The following is a 24,639-nucleotide window of genomic DNA, read 5'->3' on the forward strand; positions in this document are numbered from 1 at the left end:
CTGCAAACCCATCTAATGCTCAGAGCAGACGTTTACATTATTTTATAATGTATTTATATGTATTTTAGACGTTTAACGGTCAATCAAGTCGATTGATATTCTATTGATATATTTTATATTATGTTTAAATGATTTTTCAAATTCGATAAATTGGTTATTGATTTCCGCAGTAGGTTGTAGGTACCTATAGAATTATATTATTGATCGTGTACACAACCGCCGTTGCTATGTTTTTAGGTATCAGGTGGACCGAGGAATGTTTTTATTGGTTTTATAATGATGTGCGTGTGTGTATTTTTAGATTCAGAGCGAAGCGATTGATGTATTGATTTTACAACGATGTATATTTTCCGTCTGACATCGCCTAAGTACTGAGGGAGTATAAATGAAACTTTGAGAGTGGTTTCTGATAGTTAATTAGATTTAGTTGGTACTTCGAGAGGTTAAAAGTAAAAAGTTTCCAGTGGATACTTAATAATTAAGAAAAACTGAGATTTTTACGCCAAACAGTTTTTGATCAAATATAATTGATACCTTCATTTTATTAAAATTCAAAAACGAATTACCGTGAAAACTTGAAATTTTAACCAAGCGTTTAAATTATCGTTCTATATTCATGATTTTAAAAATATTTTGACTCTTTTTGAGTTATATTTATAGACTGTTTAAATTTAAAATGCCGATAAAAAATTACGAACGGGTAAAAATGCTTGAAAATGTATTACGAGATTCATGATATTATCAGCTATTTATACAACGAACTTATTCACACTGCTATTTCACACTTAGCGATATCTACAGTAAGGTATTATTAACTCAAAAGTTAATGACAATAATGTAATATGGTATACTTGGTATAGGTAAACACATATTAGTATAATAATTAAATACGTATAGTATAATAAATGCTGTTTTAGGAAAAATTAAATTAACCTACCGTCGTAATAATATAATAATAATAAAATAAATTACTTTAATAGCTATACCTATTACAAAATACACAATGAAATATACTTATAGTCTGTTCATTGAGAGAAAACTCGTCGTTTCTCCTCACTACAGCACGAAATGGCTATATAGACCCAGCGAGGCCCACCAATATATAATTACCACCATTTGCTCTCGAGTGGGGATAACATTTACAGTGTCACGTTTTATTGTAGTAGGTAATTGCGATCCATATACGAACAACAATAATAATAATATATGATATATTATAGGGGTGGCCAAATTGCGGCTCTCTTCGTCGACGTATGCGGCTCGCGGTCTCCAAAATTTTAATTTTTTTTGCAAACATTAAAAAAAAAAAATGTTTTTATTATTATTATTTTATAATTTCATATTTCGTAATTTGATATGTTTATCGGATGTTAGTTATCTTTATTAATTTTGTGGTGTAAAAGTACAGATTAGATAATTTGGCTCTTGATATAATTGCATTAATATATGTGGCTCGCGTACATAGTCATTTTGGCCACCCCTCATATATTATATCAATACCTATTTACTAGATTAAATAAATATACCTACTTATAGTTATAATACATTATTTTTACGGCTCATCGAGAGACTGGGAATACACCGATTCGAGCCATTGTTGTATGTTTTCGGTGTTGTCGAATTATGTCTGGTATACCTGTTGAAGAAGTGCTCAACGGTTTACTGGTCGTCATCGCGAGTGGCGAAAGTGACGATGAGGGGTTAGGGGGCCTTTGGACGGTTTGTACTGTCGGTGGAGGAGGCGGCGGAGATGGCGGCTTTTGCAAAGTTGTATTATAGGTGCAACAGGTAGTGTTTGATCAGGAATAAATACTGGTTCGACTACGAGTTATAAGCCGTGGATTTAAATATTTAAAATTTTTTTTTTCATTAGCGCATTTCAAAAAAAAATATACTTGTGTAAATGTAGTAACCCATAATAAAACACAGTTGACACTGCTTGACATCGGTCAAAAAAAAAAAAAACAATTATTCAATTAATAGAAAAAATCCATTCCTTTTGATAAATGTAATAATAAATAATTATATTTAGATATTGTATGTAGGTAACACACTTTTTCTATAGTAGAAACATTAAACAGCGTAGCTTAAATAAGTTTGTGCATTGTGCGTGATTTATATACCTCGAAAAAACAACTTCCTCAAAATTTAACGAGTTTGTTAATTCAATTAGGTACAATTGATAAAGCTAGCAATGGCATTAATCATTTTGTTTTAGGGCTGACCTATAGGTAACTGACTGAGATTTGCGTTCTCATAAATCCGCTCATAACGTTTTTCTATTACAATAATATGGCAGTGACGATGCATGGTGTAGTATATAATATAAACGTTAAAAATATAAATAAAATATTATTATTATTTTTATTTTTCATAAAATATTTAAAACTATAATAAAATGTTTACTTATACACATAATATCTAATAATATAATTTATACAAAATGTTTATTATCTAAGGAATGTGATGTGAAAATACATATATATATATATATATATATTTAGTTATATCTTACCTAAACACAGCGGTAAAATAGCCTGATGTATTATAATCATTTACAACGTATGATACTGTATTATATAGACATATCTAGCCAATACTTTGGCATCTAATAAACACAGCCTTCTTAAATTTACTTTTTATTACTTATCGTTAATTTATGGAATTTGTAATGTCATATCAAAATTCATTTTTGATCGATCAGTTACGTTTCTCCGCGTGTAATTATACATATTATCTATAATATATACATACATATATTATTGTGATACTGTTTATTACTATAAACTATTATACTTTAGTGTATATATCTACCTACACAGTACACAAATTATCGTATACCTATGTACCTATATATAATAGTTTATTAATCCCGATATCGAAGACAAAACCGTTCTATAAAAATATAATATATGCACGCGTATTATAATTTATACTTAATAGAAACCTAATCGATATTACATATAAAACTCTAGATACGTTGTTTATTTAATTATCATCGGCGAATTCCGGCACAGGCCAGCGTGGCGCCGAATACCAATTCTATTAAATCAAATGCTAATATTTCAAAATTAACATAAAATTTTGTATATATACGCGAGCCGATCGTTCTCCAACAGAAAATATAATAATATTATACGCACGCACATTTACAAGAATTTATATAATATCGAAGGCAATATTAATACTTATTATTGTTCTTATTATTTATACTTTCTATACCAGTGACGTAGTCAAGGGCTAAAGGGGCTACATATTGTTTTGAAATATTTGAATTTAAATATGGGAATTGCTTACAAATTTTAATTATTTAAAATAGTAAATACGTTTGTCGATTGTAAGCTGCGCCCGAATTTTTATCAAGTGTAAAAAGGTGACACGTAAACTGCACCAGGGTAAAATTTTGGCTGAGACACGATTGAGCATAAAACACTTTTTTTGCAACACGTTTGAACAAAATTGTCGGTGTATCAAAGGAAAATAAATTACAAAAAACAAACTCGCCGTAGGCGGATTGTATAGTCAGAAATTGAATTACACTGGTTGATGACAGACAGGTAAAAACACTCACATCCAACTTTTCCGCATTCAAAACAACGTTTAAGTATCGAGTTACCTAATCAGTAGTAGCAACAACTTCGTTATCACCTACCTAATCACCAAACTAAACTTGTGATTACTATAGAATTTTTCCAAGTCCGACCTAAGGTACTCAATTATTCCGAGTTACACGGGCTGTTAGTTATTTTAATAAAACCATAAATAACATTTTCGGCATCCTTCGGAAACTTATGTATTTCAACGAGTTTACAACAATAGTGCAAAAATAAATTGGCGCAAACCATTAGTTTTTGAGTTAAAGCCCTGCGAAAATCATGATTTTTGGTGTTTTGAGCATGCGCAACGCTCTATTTTACCACGCTTAAAATGATTTTTTCAATTATTATATATGATATTATAATTTCCCCTACCCTCACAATAATAGAAAATTAAAAAAAAAATTATGCAGATATTTAACACGCAATTCGCAAACCTAGTTTCGAAATTCGCACGACACTCCTTCCCATCATAAATAAATAATCATGGGGTAATTGGATGATGATTTCCCATTTTGGCAGACATCAATTTATTTTTCTTATATGAAATGTTATCAAATATTTATTAATTTTATATATACGAGTAATTACCAAATTTGGTATGCGTATTTGACTTAATGGTCTCAATATGAGGTTACCATATTTTTTAACTTTAGGTTTAATACAAAATAACTATATGCACATAATGCGTTTTTGAATTGAAATATCACAAACTATAACGCTATAATTAGACTATTATTTCGTTTTTGAACTGAAATGAAGAAAAAAATTATGCAAAACTATACATATACTTCTCTATTGAACTGAAAATCATAGACATCTCATAAACATATTACGCACTTATAAAATAATATGCATAACATTTATTTCACTGTTAGTTAAATCTAGAGTTCTAATAATCTGTGCACCGTCCGACGATAATGGGTTCCAGATCTTAATTCGACGACTGTGTTAATAACTCGTCCGGCGTGAATGTGACCCAAAATAACTCACGCCAGGTGCCTATAATAATCTAACTTGTCTATACATAGTAAGGTAAAAAATAGAAAAATATATGGTATTTTATTTACATTTTTGTTTTTGTATTATACATATACCAAACTTTTTATTATATACCGTTTGTATTAAACAACATTATAAAGAATTTTTGTATTATACGATATATCATATAGACATTAGACATTGTATACAATAAGTACCTATGTATATATGTAAAATTGAAATGTTTTTATTTTAAAATTTACAAAAATTACATAACCATTGCGGCAATGCGGCATTGCCAAAATACAAACGGAAATACATTCTATCAGTGATACCTAAATATAAAATATGATAAACAATTATGTGTATAGATACAGTAACTATTTAGATAGGTAGTTAAAGTAACTTCAAAGTTAAGAAAAAAAGTTGGTGAGTGATAATTACGACAGCCACTAAACTGTGACGTACTTTTTCGCATCTACATTTTAATTTTAAATATAATCTTTTGATTATTTGATGCATATCTTAAAAAATAAGCTTTTCATTTTTCTATCTATATAATATAGTTCATAAATAATACATATGGGATATGAATTGATTAATTATTGTTAATTTAAAATTCAAATAATATGCTCTCAAAACGTGTGTTGGCGTCTGCAAGTATCGCCTGAAGGCAATATCAGGAAAAAAGTTTAATATATCAAAAAAAAAAAAAAAAAAATAATAATAATAATAATAAATATATTTAGTCTTATTTGTCTGTATATTTTATTGGAATTAAATTGTCTAATACGATTAGGAAAACATAGATTAACGCATTGAACTAAAAACCAGAAAGAAATGGTTGTAAGTGAGCGTAATTAAATTGTTGTCATTTATCATGTGTATAGCATCTTATGAGGACGTTATACCCGCATGTGTTGTCTCTGTCTTGCTAATGTAGATCATAGCAAATTTTCGCTCAGCAGAACATATTTTATGATGTTAGCTTTAATATTAGAGTCAATTTACCTATTATCAAACTTTTTTTTTTTTTTTTTATTAATTTTTTGTTTCAAAAAATGTTTTGTTTTTACAAGGATTTTAGCAAAATAGCAAATAAAGTTAAAGTTTAGAGTTGTGGTATACATTAAATGTTATTTTTGAATATAGAGATAGTAAGGAATAGTATATAATTAAAAATTCCTTACGTATCATATTTTAATTATCAAACTTAAAGGTAATAATATTACCTAGGGCATCTCATAGGCTTTTATTGATATTTTAATTTTTAAGCGAACTACGAGAATTTTAAAGTCTTAATATTTTACATAACTATAACTCACTTACAAATTAAAACATCAATAAAAGCCTATGGGATGCCCTAGATATTATTATTACCTTTAAGTTTGATAATACTAAAGCTAACATCACAAAATGTGTTCTGCTGAACTCAAATTTGCTATGATATACATTAGCAAGACAGAGACAACACATGCGGGTATAACGTCGTCTTTTGTCGAATTTATAGCCAACACAAAATTTCATCAATAATATCGCAGGCCGACGCAGAGAAAAAGAAAGCAAATGCCTTGGAAATTCGAACAGCCGCAGCAACGTTATGTCGTGCGGTCCATTCGGAACGTATAAAGTCGTATCGGGAACACTGTGTACTCAGTCAATAGCTTGCAGTCAATCCGGCGGTGTGTGACTAAATTGCTTTTGATACAAAAATAGTAGTATCAGACTACTGCTATAACGTCGACGACACGATGGTATATTATATAATACATCATAATATGGGTACGCGCATGAGAAATGTGCATAAAATATAATAATAATTTAATATAATATTATTATACAACCAATAGTAATAGAGGAGCTGCAGCGGCGCGCGCTCGTAGAACAAATTGATATTAACCTCCGCGGTGTTTTACAGTTACGCGGCAGTTTTAATTATTATCACCCATCGACACTATTGTTTGCAAAATATTTATTGTTCGGCCGTATACATATAATAATATCACAAAATTATAGACGTCACGCGTAGAGCGTATGTATTGAAACTGCGCGATGTGACAATGAATTTCGTTCAGCACCAAAATATTATATGTATCATTGTCGGAAAACAAAAAAAATATTTAAAAACGCCCGTACCCGCTGCAGCAGCCTGCAACATACGCGTCTATGAAACGGTTTGTACGATAAATATAATACTATTGAACCAAAGCTCGTTGGAAACGTTTATATAAAGCACATTTGTATAATACAAATTAATATGATATACCTATACTAGTTGTATGATCCGAAAAATAAACAAAAACGCAAACATTTTCTGTACTTATTACTTTAATATCGTATATATTACATGGTATTCTAGATTTTTGTGTACTTCTGCAGTTCACCATCAAATCGTTAATTTTTTTTTTAATTTTCCATAATTATTACTATTTAAAAACGAACCGAAAAAACTTAAATTAATATGGCATTGACTATTCATTAAGTATCGTACCGCCAGATTTGGTAGGTAAAAAGTTTTACTTTATACATGGTGTCACTGGTGTATTCAAATTTTATGGTTAAATATTCAAGAGTTGGGTCCATAAAACTATGCTTAAACCTGCTAATACGTAGTGTGCGCTTTAAATTGAAAGAAATCCCAATAGTTCAATAGTTTCCTAGGTTATCCCGGACATAAAATGGCACTTTGTTTTATTTATATATACCATATATTATACGTATTTACAATACAATAATGTAATATTATCTGTTTATTTTATTGAATAGGAATATAATTATTATTACTTATTTCATGTTTAAAACTTTTTATTTGACTATGTGTTCGTAAATTGATCAATAGTCAATAAGAAAATGTGATGATTATGTTTCTATATTAATAATAATAATAATAATAATAAAAAAACCATAATTCGCAGATTAAAGACACCTTTAACTGGATGAACTTTGAAAACCAGGTATTTGATTTTTTTTTCAATACCTACTTTACGCTTTAGTTTATTAATATTTTAAGTTAATATTTCTTTGCTAAGAAAACTCTTAACTATATGGCGCTATAGAGAGAACACAGATGTACTCCTATTTAAACAATTATTTCGATTTTGAAGTAAAAGAAACTTACAATTTTATATTAAATGTTATTAATTAATAAATCCATCGAATTTTAATATTGCATAATATGTAAATAACGAATAAAAAAAAAAAAATAAAAAAAAAGACAAGGTATTAGAATCTTTTAACGCACTTTTAACGAAACTTTTTGAGGTTGTTGTTTTCAATATATAGATAAGAAACACATTGAATTTTGAAATTAAACGTCTGTCAGAAGTTTAAATAATCGATGACAAACAATAAACAGCAGTAGGTTTAAGTAGGTATCTATCTATGTATAATGTTCGTCTCGAAACTACTTTGACTCACAATATTAGAACAGTTGACTTTACACCCCAAACAAATATTAACAATAACAAAGATTATCGGGGGACTACGACCATTTATACAAATATATAAATACCTTGTCAAATATTTGCTCGCTATCCAGTTAGATTTTACACATAGCATCTAGTACTATTATCAACTCTATTATTATTATTGTTATGATTAGGAGTCGATTGTGAGCACAAGGGAAGTTATGGGAATGGAAGTCAAGGTAATAATCCGTTCTCGTTTAGGCATAGGCGTAATTAGAGGGGGGCTTGAGTGGGCTTCAGCTCCTCCAGAATTTTTGGGTAAAAGTATGTGCTTATAAACATATTATAGTATTAATTTTATTTTTTCCTACAATATAAAAAACTATAATGTTTCATATAAACGAATTATCATTCAAGTCGGTTATAACTTATAAACACCATTAGAAATAATAAATAATAATCTAATTACAAAATATTTGCTATAAAACGTTTCAATCTAGCCCCCTCCCCACAACTTTAAGGACTAGTTACGCCTATGGATATATTTAATTTTCAAATATAACTATAAAATTGGATACTTACTGCGAAAGCGGGATAAACACCACCGTTGTTAATTTCAGAAGCTTTAATATTTGATTTTTGTCATATCTTGGACCTTAGTTATTAGAAAATCGGTCGCTGTTCGGAGTTTGGAAATGGCTAAGTAAAATAATTAAATAATGTATTAATAACAGATAAACAATTTGTAAGTGTTCAGACTGATAATATACGAATAAACTATTTTTTGATAACAAACTCATTTCTGTAAACGAAATCGAGACATTTTACAAAAAAAGTAGGTATAATTTATAAAAAAAATAATTTAAAACGAAATTCACCAATCATTTCTCAATCACAAATTAAATAGATAAATATGTATATGATTAATATATAATTAAATAATACGATTTATAATATTATATGTATTTGATGTATATTTTTTAATAATTTTTAATACCTACAATATGGAATATGAAGTACAAATGTTTGTTGAGGTTCATTTAAAACACAAATAATAATTATTATCGATGATCGACGGTTGTCGACAATTGTCGGTATAGCCCTAGTCAGTGGCGTGGTGAACGACAATTTTGCAGAGGCAACTATTAATCTTCAATCACAGAATGATTGGAAAATTTAAAAAAAATTAATTAATAAATATTTTTAATGATTTTTTAAAAGAAGCAGCAAAAAAATAATACCATTATAATAAAAATTACAAACTTGCATTATAAAAGATACAATATAATTTGATACGCATTGATAATTTAGTGATGAATTTAAATTTGTATTCAAAACTTATACCAGAACATTATAATAAGCATAGTTATTGATGTCATAAATTGTATTTTTGACCCGAAATTAATCATGGTCTAGTCAATCAAATTAAATTAACTTTTTAACTCAATACTTATATAATTTTTAAAAAAATGTAATACGTAACATCTAAAATAACAAACTACAGAAAAGGTATCAATTTAAATTTATTATAACATTATTGTAGCAGCTAAAGAATTTTTTTTACTAACATTATAATTAAAACTACTACAGTAAAATTAAAATAAATCACACATGATATACAGTGAAGCATTAAAGTTTCAACTTTAAATTCTAAAATTTTAACTATAAACTGTATTGTCTGTATATCTTTCTTTTATTTTTTTTTAATAAATAAATAAACTATAAAGAAAAATATTATTTATAATATTATTATAGTTGGATTATTATCAAATTTTTAAATATTGGAAAATATTAGTAAAAAGGGATTTAACCCTATCATCATCCTTAATTAAGCATCTAGTGGTACATTAAATATATAATGTTTAAACATGATTTATAATAAATATCACTTGAAATTTATGAACAATTACAAGTTTTAATTGATATTATAAATAAGTATGATAATCTATTAAAAAAAAAAACAAGCATTAATAATAGTTTATATAAAATAAACTAAAAAAATGTTTATTTAAATATAATCGGGGTGACATAAATGTTATTATTAATCATAATATTATATTCAATTTTACGAATAGTTAATTTTAATAATATATACCTAACATTTATGTTGAATAATTGTTATATAGGTGCATAATTTGTGCACTTGCACGTCATCGTAATAAAATTTTGTCCATAGATATAGGTGCAACTAGAGCTCTATTTTTGGGTAGGCTAAATTTATATTAGCGACCCGTGGTGCTTTTCCTCTACACCACTTGTATTGATTATTAACACTAACACAAAAAACTGGGTGAGCTAAACCCATCCAAGCTCCCCCCTAGTTGAGCCTATGCGTTTAGGTGTATTAGTTCATTAACAAAACAGGTGAATACTTCTTAACCTCTAGCAATAATATATTAGGTGTTTATGATTTATATCGCTTTTTAAAGCTACAAGCATTGAATCTATATTTATATGATTTATATTGAGCCTGTTAATACACCAATCTATAATGATATACGGAATAACTATTTATACATTTTATGGCATGGTAACCGATGTATTTTTCATTGATTTATATAACAAGTAAGTAAACGATAAAGTTCTTTAAAAATAAAAATATATTATACCTGCCAATCGTTGGTTAATTGTCAAAAGTAGCGATACTAACTCCAACATTTAGTAAAAGTGCTGGTATGTATTGGTACATAATTATGGTTCCAGGTCAAAATATCTCCTGTTAAAAATATCTTTAATGGAAACATCTCCCATAAAAATATTTTATATTAATTAATTAAATTTTTTTTATTTTTTTACATTAGCTACCAACTCAATTTATTTAATTTTGTTTAATTTTATTACATCACTCAATCGTCCACAACCTTAAATTATAATTTATTATTTACTAAGTTGTAATATTAATTTTTTGATAAGTTTTTATTTTCTGTTTTTGTGGTAAACATTTTTATAATTGTATACCTATAAAACTCACTGTATTTATAATACAGTCGATTTTATTATAGTAAATATTTTATTGTGTGCTTGTAAAAAATAATAATAATATATTATTTTATAAATTACATATTATGGTTACAATATCATATTTTTAAATAATAAAATATTTTCATGGGAGATTTCCATTAAAGATATTTTTACCGGAGATATTTTGACCGGTCACCCATAATTATGTAACGTACCTATAGTTGATTATTTCTAAAGAGAATAATAACTGAAAAGTGATTTCATTTAAATCAGTTATCAATAATTTGATTGGGATTACATGTAGCAATAATACATATTTCCATTTTTATAATTTTGATTTATATTATTTCAACAATTTTTTACATTTTTTTACTATGTTTGCGTATTTTACGTGTCTCCCAAAAACATACTTTTTGACTTACAAGAAATTGTTTCTTCAGCGACGATTATTATTTCTATTTAAATTCTATTTAAGTATAAATGATTGTATGTTTGTAAGAACTCCATAATCTTAGAAAATATTAGGGTTTATGGGTGCTCCCATTCGTTTTGGTTAGACGCCACTAAAAAATAAAACTCTTTGCTTTCAATACAACGTTTGTCGGGTCAGCTAGTTTATTATATTATAGTATTTAATATTTAAACTTATATAGGTCATAGGTACTTATATAATCATATGAAATATACGTCTGGCACAATGGTTTTATGTGTATTTTTAATGAAATCACGCAGTATTGAATTTGTCAAAATATTTATATTGGGATTCGGGATGTAGGTATATTGCCAACGTCTTTATGATAATTTAATACCGGATGACACGATTTAATTTATTCTCCAATTTATTCGACGTTTAGCGGCTTTAATAACATTTTACATTATTTTTTGTTTCATTTTTTTATTGCAATCGTTTACAAACGTCGAAGGAACAAAAAAAAAAAAAAATAAAAATAAATAATGATAATTTAATCGGTAAAATCGACAGTGTTTAACCGGATTTTAGCATAATCATAGTTATTAAAATTATAGTATAATAATGTTGTTGAGATTGATCGACTATTCTCATATTAGAGAAATTATTTTCGACGAGGAAAAAAGTAGATAATATAGGCGACCGGCGTATGAAAACAATAATTATCAGTAGGTATAGTTGCTATGTTACACTATTATAATGTTATGTATCTACTATATGCTACTACGGCCTAACGTTTAATATTATGCGACCATAATAAATCATATCACGTATATATACGTACTTATATTATGCGCCGGTCTAATACACGTATTTTAAGGACTGTACATAATATAACTTATAATAATAATATAACGTATATGTATAGTATATAATAATACGGGTTGCGTAAGAAACAAATCGTATGATTTTTTTTTTTTTTTAGAAGGATACTATTATTATGGCAGACTGGCGTATATATAGTACCCACGTGTGTAGTTAATGTATAGTATGAAATTCAAAAACTAATCACTTGCTTAATAGAAATAGTATTAATAGATCATTATTATACGGAATATCTATCGAAATAATACATACTATTTATATACCTGAGTAGATTGTGTTTTGTTATAAGTTTATATTACTAATATTATTGTAAAATACAAAAAAAGAAATACGATTATTTTACTTACCTACATCACATGTATATTTAACATTATATTACTATTCTTTTGCTGTTTATTTAGGTATAAGGTATATTCTATGTAGGTAGACGTATAATATGTTTACTATTGGTTTTTTAACAAATATGTTATTTCTTAACCCAGTAAGTTAACAAAAACTTGGTCAATAATACAATTACTGTGGTACCTATATATTATACATAATAATAGTGTGTGTAAATACCATCTAAAATTTGTCATACCTACGTAATTTTCTACTAGTTATAACGTATAATACTTTGTGCGTATTTGTATGCATAAAATCACATTTCAAAGATTTCATTTTTATTATACGTATCTAAAAATTGTATCTAAAGTAAAATAATGGTGAGAATATAATATGAATTATTATATTATTCGGTATAATATGATTTAAATTAATTTAACGATGTGAGTTATATACTTGTAGAAAGTAGGTATATTCATATTTGCATATTTTTATTTCATTTTTTTTTTATCGCTAATTTCATTCGAAACTAATTTCCGTTTTAAAAATGTTTTTAACATTTGTCTTTATTTTTTTTAAGCAGCGCCGACTGACAGTAAGACTTTCTCAATGTTAGTATCCCCGGTGAGCAGAATGACACGTTAGATTTATGAACATATAATATTATATAGGTATACCTATATTATTAAGCTATTACACTGCTATCTAAATTAAGATAATAAATAAAACCTTTTTTTAGCTCATTTGTACACACAGTGCACTATAAAATATTATCACAACGTTATATAGTACGTTTAGTAATTAATAACGGGGTATATAAAAAAAGGTACGATTATTAATACGATTTTAGAGCTTCCCAGATTTTGTTTAGGATTAATATCTTTTTACTTTGTTATTTCATTTATGAACAGTTATTTGATTGAATACGTCCGTTTGTTTTAATTAATCTGTGGGTATTGTATTGTTTTTGTGGACCATAAATTAAAAATTTGTACAACACTAAAAACTACTATACTCTTCCACTGCCACAGTGGATGTATAATATTATAATATACTATTAGTGGGAGTATAGGTTGACATAATAAATGTAATACGTATTGATGTATTATACATATTTTAAACACTGATATTTGGTTGTGTGATGTATCTAGTTAATATATTTTTTGCCAGACACTTTTTATCTAGTTTCTATACAACCGGAGGTAGGCACATCAAACTATATTATATTACACTATAATATTATATCCTCTCGACGTGCATACTGCGTATACATAGGTTTATTGCCGGGGAAAAGCATCTAATTTATATCGTTGCAGTATTGTATAGAATATAAAATATAAATAAAATAAATATGTATATATATATATACAATATACATATTACGGGTACACCCTGAACAATACTTAATAATACGCGGATAATACAATAGGTGCCCATAGTTTTATTATGCATAATATGATTTTTTTTTTTTTCATAACGAAATAAGGGTTATCAGCACGGCGCGCGCGCAATTAAAGCGGAGTAAAAACATTTTAACGCGTTTGGTATCAATGGTATACTCGTATACCTATATAACACGTATCTGCATATACAATTATAATAATAAACGCGCGTATTGCATACACATTATATATCATACGACAATATTCATTACGGGCGCGCAATATACAAACGCGTATTAATATACATCTCATTACGACTTACACGAAATTACAGATAAATTATATCGTATAACAATGTGTATATTGCGTACACGCGCATATTATACCTATACTCGCCTGGTAGTAAGTGTGCGCGCGTCTGTGTGTTATTATAATATTATCATAATGGAACTAATGCGCGCGTTTGCTGGCGACGGTTCGTTTCGCAGCATTATCTTCTGTTGCTACCGCGAGTGCTATTGCAGCCTCCTCCGCAGTGTACCGGGTTTGCTTGTACAGCGAAAATCATTTAAAACTGCTTCTAATCTGTTTTGATTTGCTACTATTTTGCGGCCGTGCAACACTACTGTTCAGTATACGAGCGCGGCGAACAATACAATGACATTGTCAGCCGCGAGCCTGCACAGGTATACGCGTATTGGGTCTCGGGCACGTGACACTTTCCTTTTAATAGATAACAATATAATAATGTAAAAACAAAAGACGTAAAATGAGAAATAATAAAAAAATTAATGATTAACCGCAAGAAACTGCACTGCGCAACTTCGGTGTCGTATATACGATACCGTAGGTCGTTAGATACTCGCGCGTATATATGTATATATTGTACGTCGTATATATTTTATTGTATACACTGTACATAATAACATAATGTGAACGCACCCATATTGCGTGGAGACTTTAACGCGCGTTACTGAAGTTTGCTGTGGCGAGTGATTTGTCATCCGCGGACTCGCGTTGAAAAATAAAATGATTGTAAAGTTTGCTACTGTTATTGTCTTATACGAATATGTGCAAGCTCGACAATTACTGGAGAGAATTTTAGTAATTTTGATATTACGCGTTTTTGTTATGTTCTGTTATTAAACAGAATATTATATAGGTAGTATTATATAAGTTATAAATTATAATACTACTTATATAAACTAGTAATAAAAAAAAGTATTGAAACTTCAACAGCCGACTTGCAATATTCTCCAGTGACATCAGTTGATGTCGAACGACATCAGAACATATGGAGCAATATATAGTAATTAATTATTATTGGAAAATTTGAAACCTTTAAAATTTAATTAATTGATTAATAATAAAAGTTAATAAATAATAAATTTAAACTAAATATATATACTTTTTTTTAATATTGAAAGAATATTTTGCATTTTTAAGGACATAATACATCATATATCTGGTATTTTAAAGAAATATTAAAAGAAAGAATATATTGTCTGTTTTAAACGACATAAAAACATCAAATTTTAAGGATTTTAAGAGAATATAAATCCGAGCTCTAATTTATAACATATATATGTACTATAATATTTACAGGACCATGCGATTATCTTCCCTCTTCCAACGCACCATTGCTGCAGCAGTTACAATAACGGTATCGTGTCTCGTGATGTGTTTACAGGGTGCATGACGAATCGTCGACAACTAAACATTGAAATTTAATTTAAATGTGTGTAATATATCAAATATGCGTTGTACGCACACATAATGTGTCTATAGGCGCACGAACGTTCGTACGGAGTAGAAATAGCACGACGACCGCGTGGATTTGCACGACCGTGTCCGATTCAAGTCCAGCAAATGCGATTCTCCACGCGTGGTTGCTCTTATCATTTCACACACTCATATAATATATAAGTATTATAAATTATAATAGTGTATATTATGGTAGGTATTTGTTTTTTCTTTGGCTGTCGTCAACCACCGTCGTCGCGTCCACGTGTATCTATATATATATATAATGTTGCAGTATACAATAATATAATAAGGGAGTGCGCGTCCATTAACATTCCTCCGGTTTCGCGCTGACCGATAAGAGATAGATACGAATATAAAATATGGTATACCTTTTTTTATTTTATTGATCCTATGCTAAATGGATTGACCTATTTTATTTTCACAATCTCGCGCGAATCAGAATAATAGGTATACATAAATACGTGTATTATATATATATATATATATATGTGCATGTGTTATGCACGTGTGTATACCTACACTGTACACAAAGAGTATACATATATATATGTATATAACATACAAATCTGTACATAGATATACGCTTATACACACAATTTGTTTTAAACTCGCGATTTTCATACATATACATATATAGGTATATATTTACTGTATTAAATTCGTAATATCGTATATATATATATATATATTATATGCATAGGCACAAATTCGTGTACCACTGCAATCATAATACAAGTGCAAATGATATAAATATCATAAATTGTGATCCGTGTACATACGATTTGACCTCTTTCTGTTTATAGGTAACATAATATTAATATATTAAATTATTGCACAAACAGTTCGTTATATTTTCAATAAAATATTATGTCGGTCGTGTACGAAATGTCAAAGTGTCGAAACAGGTCCGCGCGCGCGTCAAAAATATTTTCATATTCAGTCATCGTAAATCGCCGGTCCAAGGATTTTACGGTCTATTCGGTGCACTGTTTATATAAAATAAATCTCGGACTGATTTCGTGTACGATGACGAGGGTGGATACAGTATGTACAGGTGTTTATACCTGTATGCATATTTTAAGTAGTAAATGTTTTCCGACGGTATACCTTTTATACTACGTGTTGTGAACGCGCGCCAACTATATAAAATAATTTTATTTTTTTTGTATATGAACTACGTAAAAGCACACGATGTACCTGCGTGGAGTACCTACATAGGTACATATTTTTCTAATATGTGATATGTGCGATTTGTATTATACAATAACACTATATAGTGCTGTGTAATGTATATAAATATAATGTGTATAATATCTAACGCGTGCGAGCCGCAAACGAAAAACGTATTATTATAATTATATTACAATACCGTTTGTTGGGCGCATGTATACACGAAAAAATAAAATACTATTACAGTTTTAATGTTAATAACCCGGTGAACACATGTCAGCGTCTTTTAATTAATTATCCAGCTGCGCGTCGTCGTCGTCGTCGTCATAGCGCGCGTCCGCGGTGTCGTGTACAGCATCGCGTATACTATTATTGTACGCACTACTATTATAATATTTATATGTATATACACGAGCGTGTATACATCCGATAATAATGGTACAATACTTGTTTGTCATTGTGCATTTCCGAGTGTTAAATCATGCGGCGATGATAGTGTGCGAATTAAAAAAAAAAGATAATAATAAATGCGCCAACGGTACAAGACACGTGTATAAATGTTTATATATATATATATGTGTGTGTGTGTACGTATAATATGTATAATATAATGTACATAGTATATACGCTATGATGTTATAATTTGTATAAGACGATACTATGACTACCACCCCGATGGTGTGTACATAATAATAATATATTATATTGTTTATAAATTTCGTACACCATAATATATATATATATCAGAATTTTATTAAATTATCCCATTGTAGACTACGAAATCGGCTGTTTTGAATCATTTTCGATTTTGACGGAAGGAAAAAAGTTTACATTTCAGTCTGGGCGTTGTGCGTAATATGGCCGACTACAAGTGGAAAAAGTGGATCATCGAAGTAATCAAAAACTATAGTTAATCAATAAATTGATCAAAACTCATAAAACTACATTGTATGTTTTTATACAGAGTCCATTCGAATAAGTAATGTGGCTCATGCCCTCTTTAGCCATCTAAATTTATTGGATGGCATGCTGATGACCTCAGAATAACGAGGAACTTAAATTTAGCTATTGATATACGATTATAACTGCATACCTATATATATCAGCTCTGAATACAGTCAGTATTTCTTGATCACTTTAAAACAATTTAAAGATATTTATTTATATACTTTCATTTTTGTCTCGTACACTTTTAAAATTAGTTCAAAGTATTGTAAACTCTATAATAAAAAATATACCACTTGCGTTTACTTATTTTTTTAATATATTAGACCATTAAGTTTATCTGAAAATGTATTGTTCTATGCAAGAGACTTTGATCAAATTAAAAAAAATAACGTCATGCACTTTTATAAAATTACTATAATATAATAATGCTCTGTATGTATGTCCGTTAAAAATAAAATAGTAATTTGGTTCAGTTCATATGGTTCATAGGATTTTGAGCAGAATACTATCTATTATTGAGATTATTTACTTTTTTGGAATTTCTTTAATAATACTCGTATGTTTGAGAATTGTAGAAAAGATTGAAGTTTTAAAATAATAATATTTTCATATATAGCCCAAATTGATGTATTGATGTATTGTGAACAATGCTAGAATTTCGTACCCATTTTTTTAGTCATTCGAACTTTTAATGGACTTACAAAAATTTATTTTCTATAAAATATATTTATAAATATACTATAATATACATGATGTATAATATATATATAATAATAATATGTTTACAAATTCGCAAAACTCAATTTCAACCTCGTCGAATTATTTTTCCTTAAACGTTTTTTAGATCCAGTAATTTTTTATTTTGTAACTATTTATTTAAATTTTCACTTACAACACCGCGCACATAATGTTTTTATAATATATATTATTTACATCGTGCAATATCGTTCGGGCTCCCCGCGAGGTTCTGCACGCCGCGCCGATTTCTGCTTACGTTTTGTTGACTTTCGTTCTTCTCGCGGGCCGACTGTGCACGAAACTCCATATAACAATAATAACATACGCATATTACGAACCATCAGTATATACTGCGTGTATTCATATAATATCATAACCTTCGGTGTATTGCGTCGTAAAGTCGCAAAGCAAAGTCGAACACGAATCTTACTCAGCCATTATTTACTCAGTGTGTGGTGCGTGTGATACATTTATACACGGCAGTCTTTGGGATTCGCAAGGTTCGGACCGAAAATAATTATAACACCCCCCAAGAGATAATAATGTAAAGCCTAACATACATTTTTACGTACATGTTACAAGTGCCTTTAAAATGTCCACTTAATATTTATACTGTTCATTTAATAATTAATTCAAATTTAACGAATTTCAGGAAAGATTTGTCTGTGTTTCGGCAAAATCAGCATAAATTGTAGATAGTTGTTGAATTACACCAACTAAGTCATATAGTAGCTTGTATAGACCATACCGCCATGCTTCCGAGATGCAAATATTTGGTTGTGACTGTTGTCAGCAGTCCATAGATCAAAATATGCTCTGGGGTTTATTGATAGTATTATTGTACCCCTTGTTCTATCCCAATATTTTACCCACTATCATTTGCTTGCCCGAAAAAATTATACTTACTTATTACATATTTATTGCTCAAGTATATCACCACTTTATTTCTATGGATTTTTTTTTAGGTTTTCTTTCCAAAGATCATTAGTTGAAACATACAATTTTAAATTATTATAAAATAATATGTTTTTTGAAACTAACTTTCGAACGATGTACGTGCTAGTGGTGTGTGCATGTACAAAATAAGTATTATATTTTATTATGACGTATAGGTCCTTTAAGCCAATTGAACAATAAAATTGTATTTTTGATACATCGCACGTGAACCTGCGCTATCTAAGCGCATATTACATTTATTTATATGGTTCATTGATTCGAAACCGACACCAATACGACTTACAAGCCGCGTGACTGTGGCTCTTCATGTGCGCATATATTATTATATAATAATATATCTAGCCGACATCGGCCGCCGACAACAAAAAGGAGGATAAAAAACCCACTAATATCAAGTCGTTAACATTCAATTCATTTTACGGCCGTTATTTCATAATCTCGCGAGTCCATAATAATAACACTGTATAAATAATAATGTGCGCGCGTACACGACTCATACACACCACACACATAAACACACACACACGCGCGCCCGCTAAGTTATACGTACTTAAGTATATAATATTATGTGGACGCTAAGGCGATGTAGTATATATTATATAGGTACATATAATTTATATTATACGGATGGCGCGTACAAGAGGTCGCGGGTCGGCTGCAATCAACACGACTTGAGCGATTGTCGTTGAAAAAACCGCCGTGTGGTGTATGCAACCATAATGATATATTTTTTTTTATCTTTTAGCAAAAAAATAAACACATAATTTACGGCCGGCTCGCGGTCACAAGGAGACGTATCCCACACGCGCGTTGCACATTACATATAATACCTACTGCAATAATATTATTATAATATTATAATGGGTATAGGTTATATAGGCGTATATATATATAGTCAGTATACTGTGTGAAGACGTATATGCGTATACATATAAGTGTGTGTGTGTGTACCGTCGTCGCCCTAAGCGCATTTGACGATCGTGTGGTGGTATACCATATAATACTGCTATTTTATTATTATTATTATTATTATTGTTATAAAATATATACGCAGTGCTACGGCTTTTATTTTCAATTAAATATGTCCACGCACGGCAATAATGGGCCGAGAGAATTATTAATATTATCTCGGCGGAAACATCGATGCGCCGCCTGTGCTGCCGTATTACCTGTGCAGATATACATTCATACACATGTGATATACACACACACACATATATATATATATATATAGTGTATAATTTACGCACAATATATGTATACATACTCTTACAACGACGACGACCAGCAGCGACGATCACCGGCGCGAGTATGTATATAATATGCGCGTGTACTATATACACGCAGGATAATATGGAGGAACGAAGGAGGTATGTGAATATATATTATTATTATTATTGCGACACGCGTGCGCTATTGTTATGAATGGATGGGGGTAAAAAAAAAAAAAAAAAAAAAATGAAAAAAAAGGAAAGAAAATTCCTTTCGCTGCCGCCACCGTCGCAGGTCCAATACACGATATTATTGTACAGGAGGCGTACCCGCCTATTATATATGTTATAAATTCTCACGCGCGCTGGCAGAAATAAATACCTAATACGCTGCTACAAAAATATACAGTACACTACACTATACACTCTATACTACAACGAATAATAATAATAATAATATTAATATAATATATATATATATATATTATCACTCTGCACGTCGTCGTCGTCGTTGTTGCGTTGCATTTCTTTGCGCCGCCACCGCGGGTCGGCCGTCGCGTCACTCGGGTCCTTTCTCCCGAAGCGCGTTGCATTATATTGTCAACGGTCGTCGTTTTTAAAACGTAAAACGTGTTTCGGGCAAAAACGCACAAACGGATTTGGTAAGGCGCCCCCCGATGCCACACACGTATATATATCTTGTCATTGTCGCACGCGTGACACACAATGCTGCACTCACACAAAATACAATAACAATAATAATATTAATATAAAACCCGCTGTAGCCGTGAGAATCGTGCGCGACTTACGGGCGGCATTTGACGCACATGCGAGAATATAAATGCGCGCGGTAGCGAAAAAAGATGAGATTTCGCGGCCGAAATCGAATAAAAGGTTAATATAAATTAATAGCGATCGCGGCACGTTCTATTACAAAACAATGTATTCATCGTTATGACTTACGAGCAATAGTTTACCCGATGATAATGATTTATAACGTAGAGATGGACAGCACGTGTTTTGACAAAAGACACGCGTTTGCGATGCGTAACCAATACAAATATATAGGTATTCGTTCGTTCGTTTAATAATTGTATTTTAGCCGATAGGGTTTTGAATTTTTACAGACCTTTCTTATTATTGCACCTGTAAAACACTGCGGAAAATAAATAAAAACCATCGTATTTATAGGTAAGAACACATTTGTCCTGTCTTTGGCCAAAGGCAAAATACTTTTGTATAAGACTTTTTCCATACTTATGATGACTACTATTTTGGAGTGATTACTTTTCGTCTGAATCATATCTTTCTTTCCTCTATATAGATACATATTTGTTTATCGAATAAGGTTCCATGCAATGTCCTTTTTAGTCAAATCAAAAATACTTCATCCGTGTGGTATAATATATATTATATTCAGCTATTACGTTGAACGGATCGATTTTACGATGACACTATAAACAGATCGATATTTAACGGTCCTTCTTTACAGTTTTCTACAAAGTATTATGCTGTTTGTGAAACGCCATTATTTAAATTTAAATTTTTTTTTAATTTTATTATTCTTGTTGCTCATTTCGAAGAAGTCTTATTTATTGCCCGCAGTATACTTATTAAAATGGTTGTTTAAATAAAAAATGTATGTTAAATATGCATAAAGAACGGAAATCTGAAAATAAACATAGCACTCGCACATACAGGTGAATCATCAATACTATAGAATCTGTATATGTATATACTATATATAGTATAGATATTTTTACATGTTTTGAGACTTTTTAAAAATATATCCTTATATAGCAAATACATAAATCAAACCTACTATTCTACCTAAGTGTAATGTATTAAGAATTTTTCAGAAATATTACAACTTAAAGTATTGTTAACATGATAAAATCTTTATTATTTATTATGTATAGTTAATGTATATGATATTATGATAATTTCTTACGTTTGATGTATTTCAAGTCTATGATAATTAATAACAGTCACATTTTTTCATTTCCTTTCAAATGTCGGGCCATACTTAAGACTTGTCCAAAAACTGGTACTTACATATAGGCAAAACTAACATATTATATAGTGTTTAGGATTGTTAGGTTGGTATATTGAAGAAATAATAATAAATAATTACTCTCGTAAAAGTGGAACCATTTGTATTTTATGATGTATCGGTTGTGATATAAAATTAACTGTCAATAATAAAAGAATAATAAATATTCGATTAAGTGAATACGTTTTATGGCAAAAACATTTATTATTGTTCTATCAAATTATTTTTTATATTTCAGTATACCTGTTGGTATTTTATGGTTTTTAAATCTATACGATACATTTTATTGAGCTTTATAAAATATAAAAGAGATTCACGATAAAAAAAAAATATGTATGTATATTGTATATATAAATCGTTGGTAATGTTAAAACTAATAAGTAATAACTGTGTGTATATACTCCAGCAGTCAAACATATTCCACCTATAATTCAATAATGCTGGTTGAATAGCATACTTGTTATACCTATACAAGAACAGCATATGGATTTTAATTCTGAAATATTTATTTATTTTATTGGGGATATTCATAAAAATTTAAATTTACTGCCGTGATTACTTGATTATTTATTTCCAGTAGTTTCGCAGGTCCTATACTTATGTAACAACTATATTTAATTTATATCTTTTTAAAGTAATTTTATATATATATATTTAAGTCTAAGGGACTCGTCTTAATGTGACGTATACCTTATTACCTATACCGCACGCAATCGCGTTCGGAAAAATTAATAAATATACATAAAACTGCAATGAATATAATATATAGTATTTATATCATGTCCCTTACCGCATATTATTATACATCATAAACCACGATTCCAGAATAATAAAATAAATATATAAAAAGCAAATAAATGACCAAGTACGGATGATTTAAGTTACAGTCCAAATATTATTCCATATCTAAGTGTTTTAAATTATATACAAAAAATGATGTACCTACATATTGTATAGTGAGCCTAGGGTTGTCATAGTATTCTATATATTATTCAACACTGTTCATGAAATATATTGCAGATAATATACTATACGTAGTTTAGTAAAAATGTTGTGTAAATTCACGCCCGTTACTACTGCACGTCTATACGAACTAAATAATATTATGATATTTTAAATTAAGTCGTGCAATATACACTGCATGTGTGCCGGATTAGAACCCGCGAAACCGGAGAAAACGGCAACGACGTTATTGCCGCGCGAGGACGACAGCAATATAATTTAATAACGCAGTATAACGTATATAATGGCGTGGGTGGCGTTATTAAATAATGGGTTTTTAAAATGTAACTTTTACAATTTTATTGACACGCGACACACGTGCGTTAATAATAACATAAAACGATTACGATACGAAGGTCCCCGTCTGTATATAAATGGTATGCATGTGTGTGTGTGTGTGTGTGTGTGTGTGTGTGTGTGTGTGTGTGTGTGTGTTGTGTGTGTTTGTGTATACGATCAATTGGGATCAATTAGACCGCCCACAAAAAAAAAAAAAAAACCAAAAGGTAATAACAACAAAATAAATAGTACATTAATGTAATAAATAATAATAATATCTATCGTATATCGTAATATTATCATAACGAAACGCAAGCGTGCGCGAAAGCTAAAGTATGCACCGTTAACGATGACGATGGATTTCAATCCGATTTCGTATATCATAACAATACGCCACCGTACTTATAGATAATAATATGTACATATAGTTATAATGTCCATTTATAGGTATATAAAATATTCGTCATAGTATCCATGGTAATGATATAAAGGGTTATTAATTTATTATTATACAGTGGTCCGTACAGTATATTATGACAATATGATTAGAAACGAATTACAACATTTTG

Source organism: Rhopalosiphum maidis, chromosome 2 (genome assembly GCF_003676215.2).
Source record: "Rhopalosiphum maidis isolate BTI-1 chromosome 2, ASM367621v3, whole genome shotgun sequence".
In the NCBI taxonomy this organism is placed as follows: Eukaryota; Metazoa; Arthropoda; class Insecta; order Hemiptera; family Aphididae; genus Rhopalosiphum; species Rhopalosiphum maidis.